The sequence below is a fragment of the Heteronotia binoei genome, chromosome 4 (genome assembly GCF_032191835.1).
Source record: "Heteronotia binoei isolate CCM8104 ecotype False Entrance Well chromosome 4, APGP_CSIRO_Hbin_v1, whole genome shotgun sequence".
NCBI lineage: Eukaryota > Metazoa > Chordata > Lepidosauria > Squamata > Gekkonidae > Heteronotia > Heteronotia binoei.
The window spans coordinates 91,409,047-91,422,925 of NC_083226.1; the positions used below are offsets into that span (position 1 = coordinate 91,409,047).

Sequence of the window (13,879 nt, forward strand, 5' to 3'; positions counted from 1 at the left end):
GATCAGCTACCTCACTTCTCCACATATCTGAATCAGGAAGCAAAACATATAGATGCCTTGGTGTCACCATGGTCTCGGGATCTGCTATATGCCTTTCCTCCTCTGCCGCTTCTCCTCAGGACCATTCAGAGGGTGAAGGAACTTCAGGCAGAAGTCATCTTGGTGGCTCCGTTTTGGCTCCATCACCCGTGGCTCTCAATGTTACAGGAACTTTCAATTCAAGCTCCACTCACCCTGCCATTTTCCCCAGACATGCTCTATCAGGGCCCAGTATGGTACCCCAATCCGGAGTGGCTATCTTTGACTGCTTGGCAATTGAGCAGAATATCCTGCAACAACTTGGATACTCCTTGGAGGTAATGGACACTATCCTAGCATCCAGAAGACAATCCATTATCTGCATCTACAATACTACATGAAAGGCATTCGTAATATGGTGCAAACAGAAGAAAGCAGATCCACTGTCTCCACCAGTAGTTTTGGTCCTCGCTTTCCTTGAGGTGGGGCTGCAGCTGGGACTCAAGTCATCTACCTTATGATGACAAATAGCAGCTCTATCCACAGTTCTGCCTCCCACGGGAGGGTATAAACTGTCCAAACATCCACATATACAACTTTTTCTGCAGGGGGTAGCAGCAAAGGCTCCTCCTCAGATACATCACTTCCCTCCTTGGAGACTCAACTCTGTATTGACAGCTCTTACCAAACCACCATTTTTTTTGCAAAGATTTTTATTGCTATAACTTCTACAATTACATTCCATCTTATTCCTTACAGTCTATTTTATATTCTATTTCATAAATCGATTAAAAATATTTTAACAAAATTTAAACAAATACAAAAGACCACCAAATTATTAAAACAGAAAGCAAAGGTGGATTACATCTTAGATTTATACAATAATTGATATTCTTACATTCTAACCAATCCTTTTTCATTTATCTCTCCTCTATTATTAATTTCTTACACCTTTTAACCCATTACTTTCCTCATCTTTAACTCTATTTTGTATCCAAACATATAATTTCTCCCATTTTTGATTAGCCAATATTTTAGATTTCCCATTAAGTATCGCCGTAAGTATATCTGCTTCTGCAGCTTGTAATACCTTATCTATTAATTCTTCCAAACTTGGGGTTTTCTCTAATCTCCAATATTTTGCATGTAACATTTTCGCGGTGGTAAGAGTGTAAATAGCCAAATGGACATCAACTTTAACCACATCTTTCTTCACCAGAGATAACAATATAACTTCAGGCTTAATCTGAATTCCCATTTTCAACATTCCTTGCAGGAATTCATAAACTCTAATCCATTTTTTTTTTTGCCTTACTACATGTCCACCATAAATGATAGAATGTACCTGTTTTTTCTCCGCATTTCCAACATTTTGGAGATAGACCTGGATTAATCTTCGCTAACTGAACTGGTGTGATATACCACCTGTGGAACATCTTGAATAGATTTTCTCTGAAACTTACCACTTTTGTAATCTTGCAATTAGTCTGCCATATTTGTGCCCATTGTTCTAAGTCTATATTTTTTCCAAAATTTTGTGACTATTTTACCATTGCTTCTTTCACAATCTCATCTTCCAATTTCAATTGCATAAAATAGTTATAATTTTTTTATTAATTTGTCCTCCTTAGTCATTAACAATTTATCGAAATCAAAATTTCCTTTATTAAAACCAATTAATTTATCTTTATTGAATTTTGCTTTGATCTGCTTTATTAACCACCAATCCATTTTTATACCTTGGTTCTCTGACTCCTCAACCGTTTTTAAAGAGTCATCATCATTTAATAGGTCTTGGTATCTTACTGTCTTTGTCATTGTAAACAGTTGTGGCTGTATGGAAGCTTCACTGGGAGAAATCCATCTAGAAGTCCAAACCACCATTTTTGAACCACTACATGAAGTGAGTTTAAAATGGCTCTGCATGAAGGTCCTTTTCTAGTCACCATAACCTCTGCTCATAGAGTCTGGGAGCTAAGTGCCCTGTCAATTAAGCCAGCCTTTGTGTTTTCCATAAAGACAAGATGGTACTCAGAATGGATCGTACCTTTCTTCCTAAAGCAGTGTCAAGTTTTCATCACTATCAAGAGATTTGCCTGCCCACCTTCTGCCGTCAACCTAAACATCCTAAGGAGATCATCTGGCACACTCGGGACATCAGAAGGGCTCTGAAAATCTATGTTGCTAGGTCACAAGACATACGCAAAACTGACTGCCTGTTCATCAGCATCTCTCCTCCAAAAACAGGGGACAAAATGTCACAGAATTCCATTAATGCAGTTTGAAGGCATTCATTATAGAGGCACACAAGGCGTCTGGGCTACTGGCGCCCAGAGGCATCACGGCTCATTCTCTACGCAGTGCATCTGCCAATGCAGTGTTCCTCAACCGTGCTTCAGGAGGGAAATCTGCAGAGCAGCCACATAGTCTTCTATCTTTGTTAGACAATACAAGATTCACACCATAGCTTCAGCAGATGCTGCCTTTGGAAGAAGAGTGTTCCCTCTAAGCTGAGTTAGCATGAGCTAGCTCACAGATTTTTAGCCTCCATCTCACACATTTTTGTTTTAGCTCAAGAAGGATGACCCTAGAGCACACCAATTTATGCAGTAGCTCACAGCTTTAATGCCAATAGCTGACAACTTTAATGCCGGTAGCTCACAAAATAGAATTTTTGCTCACAAGACTCTGCAGCTTAGAAGGAACATTGATCATTACCACAGCAGAAGATGATGACAACCCATCCAACTGAGGAACACTGCTCTGGAAGTTCCCTCCTCCTCTGAAGGAGAATGGCCCATTGGTACTTACCATGAAGGGCCCTCCTCCTCAGAGGTCAGGAGGGCATCTCACCTCTCCCTACATAATTTTCTCTGCTCATATTGGCTCCTCTCTTCTTCCTTACCTGTCCTCTTCTTGATATTGCTATACCTAAAATGCTTCTGTCGTTACAGTTACATTAATGTTCTGTTAACAGGTTGTTTTCTAGTTAGATCAGAATTTAGAGCAGTGTTTCCCAAAATGGGCAATATTGCCCCCTGGGGAGCACTGGAATGACCCAGGGGGGCGGTGAATAAAAATAAGGAGGCAGTGGAAGCATAAAGGAAGAAGAGAAGAGAAGAGGGTGGGAGGTGTCAAAACATCATGTTTCTGGGAGGGGTCCAGAATTTCTAATTTAGATAAAAATTCCAATTAACAAAAATAGAGGGTTCCTTTTTGTCTGCTACTTAGTGCGAATTCACCCAATTAGACTAGTAATGAGGACCAGAACTCCTTCCAATTAAAATATAAGAAGGATACAGTTTATTTACAAGACAGAATAAAAAATAGAGGTGTACAGACAAACAAGAAAGACAGAAACAAAAAACCTTACTAGTCTATCCTAGCCAATACTTGCTATAGCTAGCAGCTTCTCAAGGTTGCTTGCAGTTTCTCTCTCAGCAATACAGTTCAAGTCAGGACAGTGGAAGCATTGAGGCAATTACACAGACTTCTCTAAAGAGTTTTAACCTGTAGCTTGCTCCTCACAAGGTTTTCTCCAGAGCGTCAAGCTTCTTACAGTCCTCTGGTTACCAGGTGGTTGCTTCTGTTGATTTCAGCCAGCTTCAATGCCCCAGACACAGAGACCAATTTTCCACTTGCCTTATGCCACTCTCAAGTTTCTCTTATCAGTGGGGCTTCTCTCCGATTTCATACTATTTGCCCTGGGGCTGCAGCTAGCATCAGCTTTTTCACACCACAAGCAGAAACTGGGTTTTAGAGGTTTCTGTTTGCAGCACAAAAAAGCCGAAGCTAGCTGCAGCCCCAGGGCAGATAGTGTGAAATCGGAGGGAAGCCCCACTGAGAAGATGAGCTCGAGAGCGATGTAAGACAAGTGGGAAATTGGTCAGAGTATCTTCTGCAGGGCCAGTGCATGGGAGTAGGTGGGTAGGCAACCGCCTAGGGTGCCAACCTGCCAGGGGCACTGATGGGCATCCCCTTACTCCCCCTTCTCTTGTGGCACGATTGCACCAGCCAGCAGGCAAGCCAGGAGCCCCAGGTGGTGCTGCCACGCTGTTGCTTTTCTTTGCAGGGCAAACATTGCCTGTGCTTGTCAAAGGCTTCCAAGGAAGCCTACGAAGAGCACCCCATTTTACTGCTGCCCACTGCTTTCAGGTTGAAAGCGGCTGGGTGGGGCACCTTCCCATTGTGTTAGTTGGAGCTGAAAAGGGGAGAATGGATAATAATTATAAAGAAATTTCAAAAATTCTCTGTGTATGGGAATGTTATATGGTTGATTTTATAAAATAATTTTAGAATTTCAAGCTTCAGAGTGTCTTCTTTACAACATCTTTGTTTGCCCTGTGTGCAAATATGTCACTACATCTTTTAGTCCACTTCTTAAAGGAAGATTTCCAGGAGGGCACTGCGTAACTTTTTTTTCTGAAAAGGGGGTGTTAGGCCAAATAAGTTTGGGAACCTCTAGTTTAGAGTAACTTGTACTGCTTTTTGGAGTCCCAAAACTGAAAGGGACAGGTTATCCCAAAGGTGCCAAAAGGAAGGCAGAGGAAAACAGTGTTTCCTGCCTCTCTAGAGGAACATTGGAATAACCCATACAGATGTCTTCTGACCTCTAAGGAGAAAGACCAATGGGCCATTCGCTCTCTGATCTTTCTGTCAGGTTTGGTTGGGGAGATCATTCCTGGCTATTAGAAATCATGTTTTGTTGTTCAGTTGTGTGTTTCATGCATTGGCTGCCTAATGTGAATCCTCTGTTAATATACTGTGCAGCACATTCTGTATTCTTCAGCTTTGTGAAGTAAAGAATCTTAAAGAGAGCTAGTAGCTAACCAACTGTCTCCACTATGTCTGCAGTTTCTTCTCTGCCAGTGTTTTTTCAGACATTCTTGACAGATAGTTCAGTTGTTTGGTCTGACTGTCTTGTAGTTTACTAGTCTCAGAAAGAATGAGGCTCTTGGAGGTAAGATTTCTAGCTCTTAGTACAGATATAGTGTGGAAAGACTAAGACAACAGTTTGCTAGTTACTGTACAAAATAGTAACATGGGACTAATGTCTTCTGTATTAAACAGGAGTCACATATAAGACACTTCAAGAAAGAGACTTGATGCTAAAATCAACTTGAGGAAATGAAATAGGTGCTACTGGAAAATAAAGAGTAATATAAACTATATGAACCACAAACAAGGCTTGTGAGAGTGCCACTATTTCCACTGGCTGTGCACCTGTATGATTACAGCTGTCTGGTTCAAAACTATATTTCTTGAATCTCTATCCAGTAAAGATAAGTGGTGGATAAAACTTGAATGGGCTGCTTTTAAAAGCACAGGAGCAGAGCCAGGAGGCAAGGCAGCAATCTTAAGAGAGTTAGTATATATTACAATGGATGCTTGAATGGTTTAACTTGCAAGGACTGGGTCTATAACATTTTATTATGAAAACTTTCAAGAACATGACTGAAGACAGGTTTCATGTCTAGTGATGCTTTGCAGTCAAAAAGTCTACATATTGTTTTTGCCATTATGATACAGTGTTTTTAGTTCAGATGTGTTGGTGAGGTTATAGCTGATTTTTCATACCCATGCATTTGTTATTATTTATTTTAATTTGTTGTCCTTTGTGACTATTCTTACAGGAAAGGAGCATGTGATATTAATGTAGTTTGTATCTCTGCCCTCCCCTGCGCCTTTATTATAGATTGTCCCGCCCCAAACAACTAAGAGCCCTGCTTTTATCTCACTGGTGTTTATAGGAAGCATACAAAATGTATAAGCGCCCCTTGACTTTCTTTAAAATTCTCAGCTGAAAATATAATTTCTCCCTTGCTTACATAGTTAACCTCCTATTGAACTTGGCAGTTTCAACTGGCACAGTCACATCACTTTGTTCTAGAACGTTCCCTTCCAAATGTTTACAGAGAGTAATTATGGGAGTTACCAGAGTGATGATTGATACCATTTTCACAGCTGTAGAAGACAATGCTTTACTCTTAGTTTAAATGGCCTTGACTGACAAGTGTTTTTATTTAATGGTAATTAGGGAGGGAAATAAGTTTTTCTGTCATCCAGCAGGGAAGAAATGTCTTGTCACATTGTTTTTGTACTATTCATCCAAAAACTGAATGTGTAATAGAAAAGACAAGAATGTGTTGTATTGGTTGTGGTTTGTAATCTCCAAACTCAGAATGTGAATATTTTTGTCCATATCGGTTTTCAGTGTGAGAGCTCAAGGGACATGGAAGTCACAGATAGCTGCTCAAGGTTAATGATCTCTTCAAAAGTCTTGTTAACATCATAACTGCTTTTTATGCCATAAATATTTTAATTAATAGAATTTATCAGCCTGTGCATGGAATATTGTGACCAGGCCTTGTTTCTTGAGAAGTCTTTTTCTTACAACAAAGTAGACTGTGATTTTGTAATAAAAATTAGAATAAGATTGTTGTTGTTTACTTCCCAGATTAGCACCTCTTCATTGTCTCACATGGCGATGCTTCAGGCTTCAGGATATCGTTTTAAATGGCTGCAAATTATGATATATGACTATTCTAGTGAAACTGCTGCTTTGAATGTGAAAGAGATAGCCATGCCAAATTGGTCTTTTAGTTGGTTATTAGCATTGCATACCTATAAGTCTGTCTTTGTTCTTCACAATTCTTCTTCTATGAGCATTTGATGGCTATGCCATTTGCAAAGCACTGAATAACTATGAAGATTTTATTGAAGTGTAATCTCTTGAATGAAACAAAACTGAAATGACTGTCTTGTTGCTACTGTTGCAACTTAAAAATTTTCAAAAGGGCGACTAAATTTTTTGTCCATTTTGCTCATTCAACTTTTTTGTGTGCTTTTAACAGTTTTGCTCATAGTCTATAAATTTAATCTTTTTATTACTTGTTATTCTCTCATTTTATTTATTTATTTATTTAATTCAATTTATATCCACCCTCCCCACCGAGGCAGGCTCAGAGTGGCTCACATGGTCATGCATATTCATGAATATAAACATACAATAAAACATTAAAACAGAAAAAACAATTAAAAGCATAGATTTGACATTTCAGGTGCTATGATCTTAAGTGTGTTGTCTTGCTATTCCAGCTGGGTGTTCTCCGTGAAGCATATTTTAGTGGTCCAGATATTCTATATGAAGCTTTGACGGTAATGGAAAAGTTAATAGAAAAACTAAGGACTCATAGAGCCTGAGTCAGATGATCTGAGGGTGGGGGCCAGAGTGCTCGGAACTCTCAGGGGGAGTGATTGACAGTTAATGGCGGGGAGTCGTCAGTGAATAACTGTCAGAAGGAGACAGTTGAAGAGAGCAGTTGGTTTTTCAGCAGAGAGCTGAAGAGACAGGGAATTATCAGTGGAGAGCTGAGGAGAAGGAGCTGAGACAGGAGCTGAGGAGAGACTTCTAGTGAAGTAAAGCTTGCTGCTAGCTCTGTAGAGACAGCCAAGGGGCTGAGTGTAACAAAAGGAGAGTCACAGTGAAAGACCTGAGAGGTCACAGAAACATATACACTTCTCTTAAGAACTAACGAGGTTGATGAGGGAAAGATGTGGGTCTAGAGGAGTCTGAAGGGCTGGGAGTAGAGACACCAGTCGGCTCAAGAGACCAGACACATTAAGCCCAAGAGGCCAACCTAAAATAGTGTTGGAGAGTGAAGAATATATGAACTGTGAACCCTGAGAGACCTAAGTAAAATCTGTACTATAAAGCCCGAACTATTTAGCAACTGTTATTTATCTGAGATACAATATAGCCAATGAAAATACCTCCCATCCCCCAGTTGGAGACTGTGTGTAAATAAAATTCTGTAGTTTACTTTTAAGTTCTCTGGTGCCTGTATATTGGGAATAACCATCAAAGCTGCTGTGGTCCCCTACATATTGAGTTCTCCATCCATCTGAAAACAAAACAAAACCCCCGAAGAGACTAGTATTGAGAAACCCATATTATACCCACCCCTTGTGTTCAGTAGTCGTGAGGTAAAATTAAAAAGGAAGAACCGAGGCTGAAATAGGGGCTGGGGTCGCCATACGCTGCTTATAGAAACGCAGGAGCAGATTGCTAGAGGTGGTCCAGATATTTTTTAGAGACTGTAGTAGCCAGTGGTCTAACTTACAAATGCCTGGTGGAAGAGTGTCATCTTACAGGCCCTGCGGAACTGTATGAGCTCTTACAGGGCCCTGACCTCCTCCGGGAGCTCATTCCACCAGTGTAGGGCTACTACAGAAAAGGCCATAGTTCTAGTTGTCATGAGCCTGGCCTCTTTAGGGCCAGGAATTGAAAGCAGGTTTTTTGACACAGACCGAAGTGCTCTCTGGGAAACATGTGGGGAAAGGAGGTCCCTAAGGTATGCAGGTCCCTGGCCATATAGGGCTTTGAAGGTAAGAACCAGCACCTTGAAATGAGTCTGGTATGCAATGGACAACTGGGGAGGGGGGGAGACCCGTTAACAGCCTGGCTGCAGCATTCTGCGCTAGTTGTTGCATTCGAGATGGGGGACCAACTGCCTTACAAGCTGAAGATAAAAGGCTGATCTGGCAGTGGCTGCCACCTGGGCCTCCATAGTTAATGAGGAATCCAGGAGCACCCCTAAGCTTTTAACCTTGGGCACCAGTGTAAGTAGTGCCCCAGCAAAGGTCGGTAATAGGACCTCAGATCCGCCATGACTTAGGTATAGAACATCCATCTTCGTTGGATTCAATTTCAGTCAACTTTGCCTGAGCCACCCTGCCACAGCTTGCCATGCCATGGCCAGATCTTCTGGGGAGAAGTTGGACTGGCCACCCATCAACAGATAAAGCTGGGTGTCATCTGCATACTGATGATACTCCAGCCCAAACCTCTGGGCAAGGGGGCGCATGTAGATGTTGAATAACATCGGGGAGAGAACTGCCCCTTGTGGCACACCACACACAAGTGGGTGCCGTTGGGATAGTCCCTCCCCTGCCACCATCCTTTGTCCCTGACCCTGTAGGAAAGAGGAGAGCCACTGTAAGGCCAGACTCTGTATCCCAGTGTCGGCAAGGTGGCGGGTCAGCAACTGATAATCGACCGTATCAAATGCAGCCGATAGGTCTAGAAACATCAGTACTTGCCAAGCCACCTCTATCTAGATGCCTCTGGAGGACATCTGTGAGGCCGACCGGAACTGTCTCCATTCCATGACCTGGACAGAAACCGGATTGAAAAGGGTTAAGCACAGAAGTGTCATCCAGAAAGCTCTGTAACTGCACTGCAACCGCCATCTCAATAATCTTGCTCAAGAAGGGCAAGTTTGACACCGGCCGATAATTTGCCAATACAGCTGGGTCCAAAGATGGTTTCTTTAGAAGGGGGTGGACCACTGCCTCTTTAAGAGACTGAGGGAAGGTCCCTTCTGATAGGGACCTGTTGACAATTTCCCTCAGGGGAACCTCTCACCAGTATTATTAATGGAACTGATCACACAGGATGGTAGAGAGAATTATAAATAATGTACACAGGAAAACCAGCCCCCAGTTGTATGTCTTAAAAGGTGTTTGATAGTTTAAACTTTATTCATGTTAATAATTATACTTATTTATTTAATACATTTTTATCCCTTTCTCTACGGAGCTCAGGAGTGGTAGCCTACAACATTCTATCCTCCTCCATTTTACCCTCATGATACTCCTGTGAGTTAAGTAGGCTTACAATTCCATCCTGCACAGAAGCACACCCTTCTAAGTCAATTGATGCCAATAGGCTGTTTAGGATTGTATTGTGGGATGGAGTGACTCAGTCAGGGTTCCCCAGTGAGTTTCTCAGCAAGTGAGGATTTGAACCCAAGCTTCCCAGTTCCTAGTCAAGCATTCTGACCAATATTCTACACTGGTACCTCACATATTTAAAAGGTAATGCTCAGCATTACTATTCAAGATTTCTTCTGGTTCCAATTTCAGATTAGAATGTTTCACCAGTCTGTTTCACTTCTTTCCCCATAATTTTGTATACCTAAAATGAATTATAGACTAGAGACATGGAAGATGGGGTCCCACATGGTACTGGAAGAGGGTTTGTTATAGCATGAAATGAGATATGGCAGTAGAATTTAAAGGCATTTCCCACACAGGGGAACAAAACCAGTTTATAGTGTACACCATGTTGTACACCCTTACACATCTCAAAATAATTTATGCTGTACTGTTTTGAACTGTTTTACTCATGTATACAAGGGATCTTATCACTAATGCTTACTTTTATTAGTGTCTAGTGTTCATCTCTCAGTGCTCAATACCTTCTTAATCCTAAAATGAAGCAACATTTATAATATTTTAAATTAAGTTGTTGTTCAGTTGCACAGTCGAATCCGACTCTTTGCAACAAAGTCACGCCAGGCCCTCCTGTCTTTCACCATCCTCCGAAGTCTGGTGCTGTGTTTGTTACATCAGTATCACTGTCTATCCATCTCATCTTTTGCCGTCCCCTTCTTCTTTTGCCTTCTATCTTTCCCAGCGTCAGGATCTTCGCCAGTAAGTGCTCCCTTCTCATTTGGTGGCCAAAGTATTTGAGCTTCAGTTTCAGCATCTGACCTTCCAGGGAACAGTCTGGGTTGATTTCCCTTAGGACTGACTGATTGGATCTTCTTGCAGTCCAAGGGACTCTCAAGATTCTTCACCAGCACCACAGCTCAAAAGCATCTATTCTTCTGCGCTCGGCCTTCCTTATGGTCCAGCTCTCACAGACATACATTACTACTGGAAATACCATTGCTTTGACTATATGGACTTTTGTTGGCAGGGTGATGTCTCTACTTTTTATTATACTGTCCAAGTTCGCCTTAGCTGTCCTCCCAAGGAGCAAACGTCTTTTAATTTCATTATATAGCATTTTTTTAATTGTTTCTGAGGGGTGAAGTTTAATATACACAGAACTAAAAAGGATTGTATTTTAAAACTCAACTTCTGGGTTAGTTTGATGAGGCTAATCTTGGCAGTGCCCTGCATGTAGTCAACCTTCTTAGGCAGGTACTTCTACAATTTCAAAGTAGTCATTGGGCAGAATCACATAACCTCCGCTGCCCGATAGCACGTCTTTCTCCTTCTTAAACTGAACAAGCTTGCACAGTTTTTCAATCTGTTTCTCCTGACTCTTGCATCGCTGCTGACCAGTCTTAAGTTTCTTCCTCAGCTGTTCTTCCAGCTGCTGAATTCTTTTTCTCTGGTGTACTGTATCTTCTGCAGTATAGTTGTGATCACAAAAAACAGCAATATTATTGAGGGTGTGAAGTGGAGGCATTAACAATCCAATGCTGGGATCTACTAGTCTTGGATCTGTCTGTAGGAGTGGGAGAGGTGAAGGAGGAGGGGAAGATGGTTCTTCAGCTGGTTCCTGAGTGCCTTCAGCCTTCACATTTGGTTCAGTGTGGCAAAATATTGTTGGCGCAGCATTGTCTTTCAGTAGCTTGTTCATTCCCTTTTGAAGCAATCTGGAGTAAAGTGTTCTGAACAAATGCTGCTATATTTTGTTGGCTTGAAATTTTTTCTTCTAACAACAGCTTCCCAATTCTTGCAGAGGTCAGGTCTTGAGAGAGGAAATTTATGGAAGGAGATGGGCTTCTCTTTGTCATAATGATTCCAACAACGATAGGCAGAGCAGGATTGCACCATCCTCTTCTTGCCTCTGCGCCACCGCCGTAATTTTTCAAGAGCTTGAAAACCCTGCTAAAAGGCTATTAGGGTTTCTACACTGAAACCTTCGCGTCTCTTTTCGCTTGTTACAAAAAATATAAATAAAAATGAAGAACGACATAAACTGGATGTGGCCTCTCCCTACTTCAACATGGCGATGCCAGCTTCATGCCAACTCTCGCAAGAGCTCCACATCGCTGTTAGTTGATGGTCAATGCCCCAACCCCAACACTTATATGCGCTGCTCAGAATCAAAATGTCTTTTAATTTCATGGCTACAGCCACCATCTGCAGTGATCTTGAGTCGCAGAAATGTGAAGTCTGTCACTACTTCCATGTCTTCCCCTTCTATTTGCCAAGGTGTGATGGGCCCGGATGCCATGATCTTAGTTTTTTTGATGTTGAGTTTCAAGCCTACTTTTGTGCTCTCCTCTTTCATCCTCAACAAGAGGTTCTTTACGTCCTCTTCACTTTCTGCCATTAGAGTGGTATCATCTGCATATCTGAGGTTGTTGATGTTTTTCCCGGCAGTCTTAATTCCAGTTTGTGCTTCATCCAGGCCAGCATTCCGATGATGTACTCTGCATATAAATTAAATAAGCAGGGTGACAATATACATCTTGTCAAACTACTTTTCCTATTCTAAACCAGTCAGTTGTTCCATATCCCATTCTGACAGCTGCTTCTTGACCATTATACAGGTCTCTCAGGAGACATGTGAGGTGTCTGGTACTCCTATCTCTAAGGACTTGCCACAGTTTGTTGTGATCCACACAATCAAAGGCTTTAGCGTAGTCAATGAAACAGAAATAGACATTTTTCTGATACTCCCGTGCTTTCTCTATAATCCAGTGAATGTTGGCAGTTTGATCTCTAGTTCCTCTACCTCTCTGAAACCCAGCTTGACCTTCTGGTAGTTCCTGATCTACATACTGCTGAAGCCTAGCTTGTAGGATCTTTAACATGACCTTGCTGGCATGTGAAATGAGTGCAATGATGCAATAGTTTGAACATTCCTTGGCATTACTGTTCTTTGGAATTGGAATATAAACTGATCTTTTCCAATCCTGTGGCCACTGTTGTGTTTTCCAAATTTGTTGGCACGGGCCAAAATCATTCTGTCATTTTTGAGATTGTATCCCATTACTGCCTTCCTCACTCTCTTGTTAACTATAAAGGCCACACCATTTCTTCTGTGGAACTCTTGCCCACAATAATAGATGTAGTGATCCTCTGAGTTAAATTCACCCATTCCCGTCCATTTTAGTTCACTTATTCCCAAGATGTCAATGTTCAGTCTTGCCATCTCTTTTTTGACTACATCCAGTTTACCTCGATTCATAGATCTTACATTCCATGCTCCAATGCAGTATTGTTCTTTGCAGCATTGGACTTTCACCATCAGACACATCCACAGCTGAGCGTCCTTTTGGCTTTGGCCCAGACACTTCACTCTTTCTGTGGTTACTTGGACTTGCCCTCCTCTCTTCCCCAGTAGCATATTGGGCACCTTCTGACCTGAGGGGCTCATCTTCCAGCACCATATCTTTTAGCCTTTTGTTATTGTCCATGGAGTTTTCTTGGCAAGGATACTGGAGTGATTTGCCATTTCCTTCTCCAGTGGATCACATTTTGTCTGGGTTCTCAGGTGTGCCTGTCCATCTTGGGTGGCCCTACATGGCATAGCCCACAGCCTCACTGAACCGTGCAAGCCCTCTCGCCACATCATATACAATTGTATATGGTAACTTAAATAAAATAATTGCATTAACATGTTAGAAATTACTAGGCAATATTACAGAGTTGTTGTAATCCATTGATTATTTTAATTCCTGTAGCTCCTGCAAATGACCTAAAGAAAATCTCAGGACTTGCTTACATAATTACAATATCTTAGATAAGCTAATAGAATTAAACCTAGCTAGAATTCAGTGATCAGTGAGTGACTCAAATAATGACTGATAGAGTATGATTTAAAGGGAGGGGGGGCTCTCAAAATGAGGTCTCTCAAATTGAGATTGCTACTCTGTGATTTCAATCCTAAATTAACACAGACCCATAAAGTAATATTAACTTCAAAACCCTCTCAATCATTGGTTATGAGGGTCGGATCTGACATAAATGAAACCTAGTTGGGCCGGGCCATGTCGGGCCAGGTCATTTGTAAACCTATTTAAGATTAGGTAACAGAGATATAAACTTTATA

At 41.5% G+C, this 13,879-nt stretch overlaps 1 protein-coding gene and 1 pseudogene across 4 annotated transcripts in view; one reads left to right on the forward strand and one right to left on the reverse strand.

Annotated features, from left to right (window-relative positions):
• ZNF608 (zinc finger protein 608) overlaps nt 1-13,879 on the forward strand; it is a 289,656-nt gene that overhangs the window by 85,246 nt on the left and 190,531 nt on the right. The window lies entirely within an intron of this gene.
• On the reverse strand, nt 11,003-11,710 carry LOC132569445 (THAP domain-containing protein 1-like; annotated as a pseudogene).